A 16,343-nucleotide genomic window follows, 5' to 3' on the forward strand; every position below is an offset into this window, starting at 1 on the left:
TAAAACTGACAGAAGAAATAGCTCCATAGAACTTACGTTCCTGAGCTGAAGGTCAAGTGAGGAAGGGCTAAAGATGCTGCAAACTGAAGGTGGTTGGTGGGGAGATTCACACCTGCTCCAGCCCCAAAGAAAATAACCTCACTGCCATCACATGGGTTCCCGCTCACAGCGACCCTCCATATGAGACAGGGCAGAACTGCCCCTGTCGGTTTCTGAGCATATAAATCTTGACGCGAGAACAAATCTCCATCATTTTCCTCCCACAGAGCGGCTAGTGGATCTGAACGGTTGACCTTGTAGTTAAAACCCAGTGAGTAATCGAGGACACCTCCCAGACTTTTCGCTGTGCTCTGCTCTGCTCCAACGGTAAGGTTTATGCAGACCCCTTGGTTGGAAGGCAGGCGCCATTGACTGTCTGTCATGGAGCCTCAAATCAAAGGAATGGAGGTGTTTCTACCTCTGATCTTTTTTTGTGATGTGTTTTAAAATATGAGACGGGGGAGCAACTCACAACCCAGAAATGTTCTCATCCAACCACCCCCCAGCTGAAAGCCCAGCTTGTCCACATTGCTCAAGGCCCGGGTTGACTGGGGGCTGGTGAGATCAATGCTTCTCTCCTTGCCTAATGAGTGACAGATGCGTACTTTTCCTTGTCTCCCTGCTGAGTGGGCTGCCGCGCCCCTCCGCCACCACCCTGCTCCTCCCCAGCGCCTTAGAGTCCAATTTATGACAGTCAGCAGCTAATAGGGTGGGGAAGGCAGCTCCAGGTGCCGAGGAAAAGAAAGTGTTCCATAATTAGCATCTTCCCTTTGAAACATCATCGTATCCCTGAAATATTATAACTCAAGTGCCCTTAGTGTTCTGTAAACCTTTCTTTCTCCGTGGGAACAAGATCCTCAAGCTCAGGGAAGATTCATTTCAGAGGGAAAAGACTAGCACCTCCCAAGGCTCTAAGCAACCACTTCCTTTAACAATCCCAGCCCTTGGAGGCAGACAGGGGAGGAAACATACGGATGAGGTTGACAGGCTAGGCTCTCCTCGCACGGTGATACACTAGAAAGGACAACGTCTCTGCCCCCCAAACGCTGCACAGCGCACCAAGAATGAATTCTGATGAGCAGGTGTTCTGTGCAAAGAACGACTTCGAGTCAGAATCACCTTAGGTGTCGAAAATAGATTTTAAAGCTCCATTTGTGATCGCGTGCTTTCAACGCATGCACACGAAAGAACCTCCGGATTTTATGGGCATGAAGACTGCCAATGGGCATCAGTCTTGTAAGAATTGTTTTAGATCTCACACGGGACTTTCCCCCAGGGACATGCTGTTTTATTGCAGCTTGTTGGTGCAAATATTGGATTAATTATAAATTGTCAATTGCTTTTAAATAACAACTCTCCCCAACAAGTAGGCAATAGAGATCTTTCATCCTACACGTGATGGCATAGTGGTTATGCAGAGGGCTGTGATTCAAGAGGTCAGTGGTTCGAGACCAGCAGACACCACATAGGAGAAAAAGATTTTCTATTCACTAAAGACTTACGGTCTCAGTCACTCACAGGGGCAGTTCTACCTTGTCCTGTAAGATCACTATGAGTTGGCATCAACTCGATGGCCATGAGTTTGAGTTTTAGGGGGTATCCTCACCCATGCCAACCAGTCACAGTGATCTACATATAATCCCTCCCTGGGGAATGCACAACAGAAAAGTGGGTGAAGAGAGACATCGGACAGTGTAAGACATGAAAAAAAAATAATTTATAAATTATTGTATTAGCCTGGGTACTTTAGAGAAACAAATCCACAGAAATTCATGTATAAGCGAGAGTTTTATATAAAGGTTAAATGTGCATCAAGAAAACACCCCAACCCAGTGCTGTCCAAGCCCACAAGTCTAACATTAACCCATTAACCCATATGTTCAACACCACAAAAGTCCTCTTCCATCTCACAAAACAGATGCAATGACGCCAACTTCAGGGGGAAAGTCGAGTCAGTGAATATGTAAGCATCTCAGTGTTGGCAGGGGTCTCCACACGGCTGATCCAGCACCCAGGTTCTACATCTGGGTAGGTCCATGTAACTTCTCCTCAGGGATGTCTTTCAGGAAGTGAGCCTTACCAGCTAAAGCAGGGAACTGGCTAAGACAGCTGCACCCTGGTCCAACCATCACAAAGCAAGAGACCTGAGAACTAGAAAGGCGAGGCTCACTAAGCCATTTCTCCCTACGTCCTTCAATTAACTCCACGTGTTTATCGGCCAGGTTGGCACAATTAACTAATACCTCAATTATCAAGGATTTGTGAGGGAGGGGGGAGAGAAAAAAAATGAGGAGCTGATACCAAGGGCTCAAGTAGAGAGAAAATGTTTTGAGAATGATGATGGCAACAAATGTACAAATGTGCTTGACACAATGGATAGACATATGGATTGTACCAGCCCCCAATAAAATGATTATTTTTTAATCTCTCTGTTGAGAATCTTGGCTAGGCCTGGTGAAGGGAAGACCAGGCAATGAGTTGAATAAATTGGTTGGCAAATAAAACTATTGTTTTCATTGGGAAGAGATGCCGAGAGGCCATCTGGTCACCCCTTCATCTGCACATGTGCACTAGTAAAAATGAGTGACTTGTCTCAATTAGGAACTAAAAGAGCTAAGACTTTCACAAAGGATCTCTCCCCAAAGCTTTGCCCTGGCCACTGATTGACACTCAATGGCTTTCGCCCCAAAGCGCTGCCTGGCCAGTGATTGACACTCAATGGCTTTTTCCATTTCCATTGTGTAGGGCAGTGACACTGTCTTGGTCCAGCTGGCTAAGCAGTATTCCAAAAGAAGAAAATCCGAAGCTGTAGAGACCCTACACCAAAGAGTAAAATACCCAGTAGCATCTGCATGGTTGTAAATCTTTAAGAAAACACACAGCCTGATCCTTCTCATGGATCAAGGTAAGAACTCTCATCCTTTCCGTTAGTGGCTGAGTGCTTTAACCACTATGCTACCAGGCTCCTCTGGGCATCATGAATTTGTGATTTGACTGCTGAGTCTTGCACTCTTATGGAATTCATTTGCAGGCCCACGTATGACAAACACATACTGGGTTTCTGTTGCTGTCATAGCAAATCATTGCAAACTTGGCACCACCCACCACAGTGGTACAAGTCACAGCCGATTCACAAGGCTGAAATCCAGATTCCAGGGGAAATTCCGCTTCCAAGTTCATTCTTGTCATTGTAGGGCATTTTTGAAAGGCTGGGGCCTCTGTTTCCTTGCCGGCTTATCATGTCAAGAGGTTTCTCATATTCTTGGCCTTGTGAGTCCCTTCATACCAACCATTGAGCATTGTTTCCTTCTCCTGCGTCACTTCTCTGGCTTATCTTTCCTCAGCCTATTTCTAAAGGACTACTGTGATTAGTGGCACAGTTGATTACTGTGATAGGTAGGTTTATAGTGCCAACCTGGCCAATAGGAACATGTGGGATTAATAAGGTCGCAGTTTGATTGGAGGGCAAGGAGATAAATGCCTCCGCATGCCCTGCCTGTCTCTCTCTTGCTCTCTGGTGATTGGACCAGCGTGCAGTTGCCTTAGCTAGTCCTCTGCCTTAACTTGTGAGCCACACTACTTGTGGGAAACCCAACCCGTGGAGCATGTCTGCAGAGCTTGAGGTTCCTCAGAGACCTACTTCGCCACGCTGCTGGTATATATGTTGCTTGAGCTTGGGATTGTCAGATCCTGTCATCTGGCTGACTGTTAGTGAACTGCCCTGCAGTTTGCTGCCTGTGGCCGGACTGCCTGCATTGCTCTAAGGAAGACTCAGCTGTCTGCTCCCTTGAACTTGGACTCAGCAGCCCTCGTGATTTGTACTGAGCCCTCTGTACTGTTGTGTGAACTAATTAGCTGTTATATTCCTTCGTGCTGTATATATCTATATATGGATATAGAACCATAAGTGTCCTGGTTTTGTTTCTCTAGAGAACCCTGTCTAATACAGTTACACATTCAGCTACTAACCACAAGGTCAGCAATTCAAGATGCTTCTTCCTGTTCCCGTAACCCACAGGGCCTGTTCCTCCCCATCCTATGGGGTCCTCACGAGTCAGCAATGACTCATGGCAGTGAGTTTGCTTGGCTTTATTACTAGGACAGGATAGTTTCCTTAACTTATGGCTAACAATGCCTTTTAGTATCACATACCCAGACTGCCCTGGAGGTTGTGCAGAGTTCCTGGATAGCCCAATGGTGAATGCACTCCGCAACTAACTGAAAGGTTGGAATGGATTTGAGTTCTGCCCTGAGGCACCTTGTAAGGAAGTTGTGGTGATCTAATTCCAAAAACCAATGATTCAAAGCCATCTGTAACACAGTTCTACTCTGACATCGATGAGCTTGCCATGAGTCTGAATGAACTTGATGGCTACTGGTTTGACTTTGGGAGGGATTCTATAGGGACAGGCCTTTCTTCCTTATTTGTCTTGGTCAGGAAACTTTGCTAAAATCTTTCCAATCACCATGGGTAGGCCTGCTTGTATTTACAATATGGGCACCAACCTTGGAGCGTCACAGCCTCACGCTCACCACTGCAGTGTAACAATATGGCGGATGGGAGGTGGAGCATTTACTCCTCAAAAAATTCACTGCCATCAAGTCGACTCCGGTTCATAGTGACCTACAGGACAGAGGAGAGCTGCCCCTATGGGTGGGTGAGGCTGTAAATCTCTATGGGAAGAGAAAGACTCACCTTTCTCTCGAGTGCTTACATGCCACTAAGTGTTACTGAGCCCGTTTCCAACTCATAGGGACCATATGCACAACGGGATGAAAGAGTGCTCGGTCCTGCACCATCCGCACACTTGTTCTTACGTTGGAGCCTAGAGCTGCAGCCATTGTATCATCTTGTTGAGGGCCTTCCTCTTTTCGGCTACCCTTCTACTAGGCATGATGTCCTGAGTGCTAACATAGGGCTTAGAGAAAAATGCTGCAATGTGCTCTAATGTTCTCCTAGTTGAGTCAACGGTCCTAACTAAAGTGTAACTCCAAATCAGATCCACTACTGTTGGGTCTATTCTGATCCATCGTGATCCTGTGTAGGATTTCTGAGGCTGTAAACCTTTAGGGGAGCGGGAAGCCTCGTCTTTCTACTGAGGAGCATCTGGTGGGTCTGAACCACTGACCCTGTGGCTAAAAGGCCCAGCCTTACCCAACTGCATTACCAGGGCTCCTTCACAAGAGTAGAAACTAAACCAAAACCAAATTCACTGCCATCAAGTTGATTCTGATTCATAGTAACCCTATAGGACAGGACAGACTGACCCTTGTGGATATCTAAAACTAACTCATTACAGAAGTAGAAAGCCTCATCTTTTTCCCTCAGTGGTACACCTGGTGGTTTTAAACCACTGACCTTGAGACCGCAACACCACCAGAACTCCTTGAGAAGTTGAAAGAGATGGGAACTTCCCATTACCAAAGAACACAACCTCACTCCCTTTCATTTTACTCCATTTCAATGTAGTGCTCTGAAGGACAGAATTTCTTAAGAACAAGACTCTTTGGAAAGACAACAAAAGCAGTGTGGTAGTAACAAATCTGTCAACTTGGGGATATTAAGAGTGAAGGGGTGGACTTTCGGTTGCAGCTTGATGACCTTGGTTGGAGGCCCAATGGAGATAAATAGCTCACTGGAGGCCAGTCTCTCTCTCTCTCTCTCTCTCTCTCTCTCTCTCTCTCTCTCTCTCTCTCTCTCTCTCTCTCTCTCTCTCTCTGCTTTACCTTCCTGTTGACAAGTCACATGGAGCCATGTTGATGGCAACCAGAGCCCTGGAGATGCATTACTGTTATTGGATCCACAGGACTTTCCACCCACCGGCCTGTGATCTTCCTGTATTCAACATCATTGCATGTGCTGTGTGAGTCTCAAGAGGGATTCATGGGCTAATATAGGGCTTATGAGCTAACATAAAATTTATAGACTTGATCTAGACTGAGTTGGGATGTTTTATTGATACATAATCACTTCTTGATATAAAATTCTCCCTTACACGTATATGAGTGTCAATGAATTTCTTTCTTAGTCAACCCGGACTAACACAAATAGAAACACCATTGAAGGCAGAATACAGATGGAGGTGGGACCCTAAGTTAGTGGTGGGAAAACCAGAAACTTCTAAGTACATGGAAAGAAGGAAGGAAGTTGGAGCTGATATCGGTCCAACCCCAACTCCACTCTGTCAGAACCTGCCCCTTGTTAAGACAGCCATTTGGACATTAATTCTCAGGAGCTCAGATTTAGATCACTCATTTTTTCAGTGTTGAAGATGTGTCAGCTTTCACCTGCTCCAGGAACTTCAAGTTTGAGTGGGACAATAATAGCAATTTTATGTTTAAGTTTCCAATGTGCGAATACCTATGGACAGGAGACACACAAAGACTACACAGAAATTTGAGTTGGACCTTGTATGAGTCTGGGTACTTGAGAGAAACAAATCCACAGAAACTCAAGTATAAGAGAGAGTTTTATATAAAGGTTAAGTGCACATGAAGAAAATATCCCAACCCAGTGCTGCCCAAGCCCACAAGTCCAACATTAACCCATATATCTGACACCAATTCACAAAGTCCTCCTCCATCTCACTAAACAGATGCAATGTTGCTGACTGCAGGAGGAAAGCCAAGTCAGTGAATGTGTAAGCATCTCAGCCCTGGCAGGGATCTCCACACAGCTGCTCTAGCACCCAGGGCTGCATCGGGGTAGGTCCATGTGGCTTCTCCTCAGGGATGTCTTGCAGGAAGTCAGCCTTGCCAGCTGATGCAAGGGAACTGGCTAAAGCAGCTGCACCTTGGTCCGACCATCACAAAGCAAGAGACCCGAGAACTAGAAGGACAAGGCTCACTGATCCATTTATCCCTCTGCCCTTCAATTAGCCCCACAAGTGTTTATCGGCCTGGTTGGCACAATAAACTAACTACCTCAGACTTGTTTTCTCTTTAATTTTCCTCTTTGGTTTTATATTTTAGAATGCTGCCTGGCTGAGAAGATAGAAACTTTTTATTTTAGGAATATATATATATATAAATATTTTTCTGAAAGCAAGGGATGTGGATCGGCTGCAGAAATTAACAAACAGGGCAACCCTTGCCTTGGTGCTGCAGACCTCCTGGTGCCAAGGCAATAAAAACAACCCACATTCTTCTCTCTGATGTCGCTGGACCACCTTAATTTTATCAGACTTTTTTTTCCTTTAATTCCTCTCATTACCTAGTTGGAAGTAGAGTAGAGAGGAAAGCCCATCTGAATTAGTAAAAATACTACATTATGGATTTTTTAAAGCAAAGCAATTTTGTGTCTTTCAACCTATGGGTGGCTAGCAAATTGTCAGGGGAGCCCTTAAGGTTCATATTTTAATGAACACAGGAGAATCATATATAATTACCATATCAAGAGCGACTATGTAAATGGAAGGTTCTGAACTACTTAAGGACACTTGAAATCAGTTCATTCTCTGTGATTTTTTACACTCCCACCACCTCCCAGACAATTTTATTTATCTATTACGTTTTAGCATTGTGAAAGATTTACCATGCAAAGGTCAATTTTAGCCCAATGCTCAGACACATGGATTTTATGACATCTTAGTTTAACAATAATAATCCTTTACAATGAACCAGTTTTAGAAAAAAAGAGTTAAGTATTTGAAGGGTAAACTAAAGCAGATTTACAACTAGTGGTCTTAGGCTACTTAGTTCTAGATAAAGTCTCAGCTTCTCTATTTACAGACAACAGAATCAGTAAGGGGTGGGGGGGTGCAGAGAGATTCCCCGAGATGCAATAAGAGTTTAGGAGAAAGAGGAGAGCAATAACATGGCCACTATATATTTTTTGGGTCTTAAAAGTGATCAAAGATAAAGGTAAAATAGAAAGCAACAAAATATCGAGATATAAATAAATAAATAACTCCATGACATCCCTCAGGCTTGCTTCATGTTGGAAGATTGTCCATGATTCAGTCCTAATCCTCAACTTCGGATGAATAGTGAGGACACAGTGGGCTAACTCCGTGAGTGACTGAATGATAATCCAGCCTTTCCCTTTCATTGGTTTCCCCTGAACATTTCCACCCTGGCAAGTGCTAGAATGCATCAGCATCAGTACTTTCCACGTGCATTTGCATCCTTCGAGGAGAAAAGAAAGGTGGGGGGAAATCTACCTCATGAATATTCTACAGAGATGCAAACAACCTAGCCATAAAAGCAAGCGTACAGAAAGTGTACCTGTAGTTGATGGATACGTGGGTCACTGGACATCTTTGGGCTTGGGCCTGGTTTAAGGTCCTGTAGGTTGGGTTAATGAAATTGTTCAACTACTAGTCAGAAAGTTGACCTTTGTAACCCACCCAGAAGCACTGCAAATAGCAAATCTGGTGATCTGCTTCTCAGACGTCACAGCACGAAAAACCCAAAGGAACAGTTCTACCCTGCACACTTGGGTCGACGGTAGTAGGAATCAATTGGACACCGGTTAAAAGCAACCACCAACAACTTCACCCAAGACTGTAATGGCCTTGCTTGCTAAAGAGAGGGTGGGCAGAGGTCACAATGGTTCAAAAGCCCATCACTCCTTAGATCCTTGTGGATCCGCCTGAGGAACTGGCTGCAGAGTAACTGGCTAGTTCTAAACTTGCTTGTTCTGTCTCCTGGACCAACTCGGATGTTAGTGGAGGAGGCAGGGGTGGGGGAAGAAAGCCGCCCAACAGTGATTCATGAAGGGCAAAACACAGAATGGAAGACTATTAACAAAGGGCAGAGGGGATGAACTGAGAGCTAACCGATTGCCCTTAATTATCTCTTAGTCTCCTAATTTGCTTTCATTTTTATTAAAAAGAGAAAAATAAGGCACATAAGCATCCTCACAGAAACTGATTATTCTGCCTAATGAGGCATACATTAAGCATCTTTTAATTAACCAAAGAGTAGTTATTAGTGCCGAGGGCATGCTACAAGGAGTCCTGGTGGCTCTGTGGGTTCGGTGTTCCCTTGAGAACCACAAAGTCTGTGGTTCAAACCTACCAGACACTCTGAGGGAGAAAGATGAGGCTGTCCACTCCTGTAAAGACTTATAGCCTTGCAGACGGAGTGGGGGTCCATTTGAGTCAGGCTCGGCTCTGTGGTGGTGGGTTGGGTGTGGGTTCTCCCTAGCTAAAGAGCAGGAGACACACCTGTGGAAGATGAGTCCCTTCATTCCCTAGGAGATAAAGCTCCTTGACCTTTTCCCTCTCTGTGGCGCCTCACACCTAGAGGGGTGCCCTTACTCATTGGTGTACAGTCACTGTCAGAGCAGAACTGGGCTCCACAGGCTTTTCAAAGGCTGGTTCATCAGAAGTCGATGAGCTCTCTACTGTCCACCGCCCATCTGAGGGCACACCGGCCTCCAACCTTCCAGACCGTGCACCGTTGGCACTACCCAACAGCGCCATGGGACCCCTGACAGGCCCCAAAGCATCTCGGTTTGTATGTCTGGAGGAAAAGTGTTGTTTATAAAATACAATCCCAATGTCTTCGTTGCGTCAACAAAAGCAGTTACAAATGGCTTAGCCTCCCCCTCCCCCTCTTCTCTTCTGCAATCGCACTGCGCTCTGTCTTGGTCTTTGCACCAGCTTTTTTGGCAATGACCTAATCTCGCCTCCACTTCCTACTCCTGAAAAGAATCTCTCACCACCTTTCAGAATGCCCGTTTGAAGATCAACTTCTTAGGAAGCCGTATTGAAAAAGCTGGCTGTGACCTATGCCCCTTCTGTGATGTTTGGGAATCCCTGTGCGTGCTAAACAATGAGCATTTGGTTGCTACATGATAAGTTGATGGTTGGCGTCCACCCAGAGGTATCTAGGAAGAAAAGCCAGGAGGCTGCTTCTGAAGTCGGCCATTGAAAACTCCATGGAGCCTGGTTCTCCTCCGACACACGAAGGATCCCCAGGATTCAGAATGCACTCAACAGTAACTGGTAAAGATGAGGCGGCTTTTAAAAGTTCAGGGGAACATGGAGTTAAACGCATATCTAATGTCTCCGCAGTGTCTTCACAGACCCCTCTTGTGATCCTACATGGACATCTTCGTTACATTGGTCTTCCCTTGATCACACAACTCAGCTCTTGTGCTCTTTTACTAACTGAAAGTCAGTGGTAGCCTTGTATCCGTCAAGTCCACTGGCTCCATTTTCCAAAAGTTCACTTCTTAACTCCGTGTCACAGCTTGGTGATTCTCACAGTATCTCTAGCTTTGTTGCAATACCAAGAGCCCTGGTGACATTGTGGTTACACATTGGACTGCTAACCTTTATGTCACCAGTTCAAAACCACCAGCCACCCAGAGGGAGAAAGAGGAGACTTTCCACTCCCATAACGAGTTAGTCTCAGAAACCCACAGGGGCATTTCTACTCTGCCCTATAGGGACGCTATGATTAGGAATCAACTCAATGGCAGTGAGTATCATTTTCTAACAAATAACAAACTAACAACGAATTTATTTTTTTTAACATTTTATTAGGGGCTCATACAACTCTCATCACAATCCATACATACATCAATTGTGTAAAGCACATCTGTACATTCATTGCCCTCCTCATTTTCAAAACATTTGCTCTCCACTTAAGCCCCTGGCATCAGGTCCTCTTTTTTTTTGTCCCCTCCCTCCCTGCTGCCCCCTCCCTCATGAACCCTTGATAATTTATAGATTATTATTTTGTCATATCTTTCCCTGTCTGACGTCTCCCTTCACCCACTTTTCTGTTGTTCATCCTCCAGGGAGGAAGTCACATGTAGCTCCTTGTAATCGGTTCCCTCTTTCCAACCCACTCACCCTCTACCCTCCCAGTATTGCCCCTCACCCCCTGGTCCTGAAGGTATCATCCACTCTGGATTCCCTGTGTTTCCAGTTCCTATCTGTACCAGTGTACATCCTCTGCTCTAGCCAGACTTGCAAGGTAGAATTCGGATCATGATAGTGTGTGTGTGTGTGGGGGGGGGGGGAAGTAGAGTGGTGGGGGGGGGGAGAGAAAAGCATTTAGGAACTAGAGGAAAGTTGTATTTTTCATCGGTGCCATATTGCTCCTTGACTGGCTCATCTTCTCCCCTAGACCCCTCTACAAAGGGGATCTCCAGTGGCCGACAAATGGGCTTTGGGTCTCCACTCTGCACTTCCGACTTCATTCACTATGGTAAGATTTTTTTTGTTCAGATGCTGTCTTATCCCTGATCCCTTCGACACCTTGTGACCGCACAGGCTGGTGTGCTTCTTCCATGTGGGCTTTGTTGCTTCTGAGCTAGATGGCCTCTTGTTTACCTTCAAGCCTTTAAGACCCCAGACACTATACCTTTTGATAGCCGGGCACCATCAGCTTTATTCGCCAGCTGATGGCGAACAACAACAAATTTAAACGAACACACACATCCAAAAAAGAAAACCAACTGCCATCGAGTTGATTCCGACTCATGGGAAACCCTGTGAAAGGTTTTCTGCAGCTATAAACCTTTGAGGGAATGGATAGCCTTACCTTGGAGGGTTTGAAGTGCCAGACTTGCAACAATAGACTATATTTGGTAGAGTTGGAATATCAACTTTTACTTGCATGTAGGCAGGAGGGGAGGGGGTGCTCTGCAACGCACTTTATTGGTGCTTCATTGCAGCGGTCTGAAGCAGATGCTGCCTGCAATATCTTCAAGGCACACCTGTGTTGTTTGTGCTTCTTACTGTTGTGGAATCAATTCCGACTCCTAGCGACCCTATAGGCAGAGTGGAACTGCCCCGGTAGGTTTCTGAGGCTGTAGCTCTTTAGGGAGTAGAAAGCCTTGTCTTTCTCCTGCAGTGCGACTGGGGGTTTTGAACTTCCGCCATTGCAGTTAGTACTTAAGAGTAGTCCATAACGACATCGGACAGATGGCATTGTACTCTGTTCAAAGCCAACCCCTCTGCGAGTCCATCAGCAGAAAGCATCTTTGTTTTGCATGCTTCTGTCATAGTGTACAATCCTCAACAGACACCCCTGACCCAGGTTTTCACCCCTGCAAACAAACCCCGCATGATTTCTTTGTCATCCCCCAGACTTATGTTCTACCTGGACCCCCTTCTCCATCCGCTGATGACCCGTTCCCACGCCTGGCATTTCTACCATCTGGACATGTCAGGGTCTGAACTTTCATTTGTATGCATTTCAGGGACCTCGCCAATCCATCGGCTTATATGTCAGGATTGCCCGTGACCATTTCATGTTTACTTCTGGATGAATCTAGAATCTTCCAGACTCATGAGTTACTTTTGACTTCGCCGGAAGAGGTGTGAATGGTTTCTGGCACATCTCCTGGCTTGCATTCATTTGCTGAACAAGTCTTTGCTCCCTCCCTATTTGTTCCTGGGCTCAGTGACACGTGGCCACATAGCAAGCACTGCCCACTAACAACTTGATCTTAAATTCTACCCTCAAAGGGAAAAAAAACTTTTTTAAGCATAGAGCAATGATGTGTGATTCCAATTTGGGACAAAGTGGGTGGCAATGCACATTTTTAGCTCTCAAGTGGGTGCTCGCGGCCATATGTAGCCCCTGAGCATAGAGATTACACACTAAATATAGAACAAGCTTCATCTATGTCGTATAATTGCGGCATTCTAAGCCCCAGGCCACGGCCAAGCCACAAAGCATGGAGGGGGCCTTTCAGAGAAGGGCTTTCATTGGGCGAAGATTCGATACTCTCCGTCCCACCCACAGTATAGCCAATACACGAGATTGCCACAGAGAAGACGCCAGTCTCTCCTCTTGTTTCTTGAAATGTATCAATTTGGTTGTTTCTGGAGTTGGATTTTGGCTTGCTCGTCTTTCCCCAAATTATGGCTGCCTAGCACATCGCACTGGAGCTACTGTTAGGGTGTTCCAAGATAGCCTGAGCCAGGGAATGTGACAAGCTGGCTCGCTCGCCTGGGATCTCATTCGGGCCCCAGCAGCAGGAACCAAGTGGCCATTTAGCATGAGAGCCCTTGTGAAGACGGTGGCCGGGCAGCTCGGCCAATGAACCGAAGCCGCGGAAAGGCCCAGCCGGACCTGGCTGGCCTGTGCAAAGAGAAGGGAGGTTTGTCAACCCTGCCACATCTCAGGCAGAGCGAGCACTTGTCCAGACGCTTGCTAGCAACATCCGGCTTTTGTCCCTGATCTCAGATGTCCTCAAGAGAAACAAGAAGCCCGGGCGCATACAAAGGAAGCTGCAGAAACGAGGGGCTCTAATGAGCTCACTCACATCACAAAGGAAAAGGAAAATGGCTATGTGGACTGCTTCCTTCACATCAGCCACTGCTGGATCTGCACCCTATAAACAACCGACCTCCTCAATACTGTGCTCTCCTGGGGTTCAAAAGTTCAGCAGTATCTGGACCGAGTAGGAGCAGCTCTTGCCTGGAGCACAGGGCTGGGCTAGGGCGCTGCAGAAGGGAACAGGGTTACTGAATCTCACTCCTCCCACCCGGGCCATCTGCACAGTTTAGGCCTTCGCAGCCACCCTGACCTTCAGGCCCAGAGTCCTTCCTCCAACCGCACCTGCCCCGGATTAAATTTCCTGCAAGTGAATTATTGTTTCTTTCTTTGAGTCTGCAGGCGGCTGTCGCGTGATGGAGCTCAGCAGAGGCGCTCAGGGAGCCCTGGCCGCTCAAAGAGGGAGCTGAGCGGGACACCGACTTGGGTGATTCATCTCCTTCACCTACCTGTTTCTGAAAGGCTCTTGTACCGTGATAGCGCTTCTCTCGTCAGCTCACAGATAATTAAAGCCTGTCAGAGGCATGGCTGCCACCTGAAAATAGACAAGCTCCACGAATGAATGGGTCTCATTGTCTTTCTCTTTTCCCTTTGACCCCACTGCCTCCGGATCTGTGATGTCTAACCCTGCTCCCAACCGAGGAAACTCTGAAAGGGGAGGAGGCAGCCCCTGTCACCATAAGTACAATCAGATGAAAGAAGTCGATTCTGTATCTGCCTTCTTGGCATTTTGCTAATCCAAATGGTCTGGCCCACATGGGGAAAGTTACCTTGGACGGCCCTTTCATCGTGGTAAGAAACAGCTCCAGCTGGAGGGTGTGGTGCCACATAGCATGTGCACACACTAGGAGAACATTCTACCCTCAGAGTACATGGACATGCAAAGCAGTACATTGCTAACTAGTTAGTCACATGCAGAGTTGGCTATGACAAAAAAGGCTAAGATGATTCTAGGCAAGCTCTGGGGTGATAAAGAACTGTGACTTTCCCTTTAAAAGGGCACTCAATATTTATAGATGAAGGGGGTATCAAAAAGCTGGGGGGGGGGGATGAGGTAGAAAAGGAACAGAACTGCTTCCATGTCTTTAACGGGAAGCCCCCGTGTATCTAATGAGAACCGAGAGAGAGAGCTCCATCTACAGCAGTGCTGGTCAGGCTGGCTCGCACCCCGGCGAGCTTGCTGGGATCAGAGGAAGCCAGTAGGAATAGAGGGTTGACAAAGGTTTCTGGGGTCAGAGAGCAGTTGGACAGGTATTGTCTTCCTGAGAATTTGATTTCTGCAAAGCGAGGTCAGAGAGAGAGATAATTTAGACATGCCATCACTAGATGCCATCAAGACTCCGACAGAATCACGAGATCGAGGCAAGATGAACCCGCATCCAGTGGAAGAGCAAGCCCATTCGACTCGCCTGTGGAGTTAGCAGAGATAGGGAAACAAACCTCACTGTTACTATTATTTAAAAATAATAAAGTAAGCACCATATACCACACATCCACAACCCTCCCATAACCAAGCATCCTCCACACATGTAAAGGCTGACTTGGTGGCGGGGGGGCGGGGGCAGGGTCTCCTGCATGAGCCCTAACTGTGGGGGCACATGTCAACTGTTGGGGTGTCCAGGTGTGGGAAAGTGTCTGCCCGACTCTGTTCTCTTCACCTGCCAAGACAAGGTGAGCAACTTGTGGATGACCCACGGCAACCCTCGAGTGAAGGGACGCAAGCTCAGGAGGCTCCCAACCCCAGAGACACGGAATTCTTCCGGCATGCCCAGGAGCCAGTGCCTCCTTTTAGAGGACAGCGTGGCTTTTATGCATTTTAGTTAGGAGAAAAAGACAGGAGGAAAGGAGGAAGGACGGAAGGGAGAGAGAGGGGGAGGGCGGGAGGGAAGGAAAGAGGGAGGGAGGGAGGAAGCAGGCAGATCAGTTTATTTTCTGAGCACAGTATTAATGACAAGATGACATCACCATCAGCCAATAGGAGAGCTCGCTGATGTCTGGTGTTCTAACACCATTTCATATTTATGGATAAGCACCAGAAGGGTGTCAACCCAGGGCTGCGTGTTCCTCCCTACTCACTTCTAAATAAAGAGACTGCTTTCATTCAGCAGCCAAACTGCAAAGAAAGAAAAGCAGCCCTCACAGTCCCTCTTCCTCCTTGTCTCCTCATTCCAGCATGTTTTCTGACAATCCCGAAACAATAAGTGGAAGGTGGGGGAGGAGGACGGCTGGAACCTAGTGTCGCCGCTTCCTGCAAAGCCGCTCCAAGATACTTAGTGCTTCCACCAACCCGGCGCTGCCCCGCAGAGCCAGGCTTGGGGCACACAAATCTTCCAAGAAGATGCCACGGTTTCGTCCCCTCCCAACCTACAGCACACAGTCACAGCTATTTCTTGTCTGTCCCTCTTCTCTGTTTTCTCCTTCTTTCTTTTATTATTATTACCCACACCTCTGTGTCACTCCCTCTCCTAAAAAGCATTTCCTGAAAACTAGCATTTTCACTGTTCTGGGTGTGAGTTGATTCATAAGCATTTTGAAGGGATGAGAAAAGTTTGGACTAATGTGGCTCATCCCCACCCAGTGTAGACAGAACCCTTTGAGAGCACAGCCTTCCACTCTCTTAGGCAAACGAGCCCTGATGGCGTATGGGTTATCTGGGCTGCGAACCACAAGGTCAGGAGTTTGAACCCACCAGCTGCTCAGAGCGGGAAAATGAGGCTTTTTACTGCTGTCATGAGGAGTGGACTCTGAAACCCACAGGGGCGGCCATTCCCTGTCCTATAAGGTCTTTATGATTCAAGATTGACTCAGAGGCAGGGAGGAGTTCTGCTTCTGAGGGAAAAGGTGGTGCATGGAACTGGCACTATGTGTGTGCCGAGTCAAAAACCAACAACCCATACAAAGAGCAACTCAGAATGCCTTTTAAATTCTCAGCAACACCAAGGGAGATGTCTGTGCCATCCGGGAGAAATCTCCATCCGGGACAAATGTGTGATGCTTCCACACACACACCTCACACAGAGATGAATACAGCCCTCTTCCTGTGCCACACTCCCGCCATC

General features: G+C 46.9%; 1 long non-coding RNA gene across 12 annotated transcripts in view; it reads right to left on the bottom strand.

The window, feature by feature from the left end:
* Positions 1-16,343, bottom strand: part of LOC142428465 (uncharacterized) — a 460,410-nt gene that overhangs the window by 251,743 nt on the left and 192,324 nt on the right. The window lies entirely within an intron of this gene.

Source organism: Tenrec ecaudatus, chromosome 1, assembly GCF_050624435.1.
Source record: "Tenrec ecaudatus isolate mTenEca1 chromosome 1, mTenEca1.hap1, whole genome shotgun sequence".
NCBI lineage: Eukaryota > Metazoa > Chordata > Mammalia > Afrosoricida > Tenrecidae > Tenrec > Tenrec ecaudatus.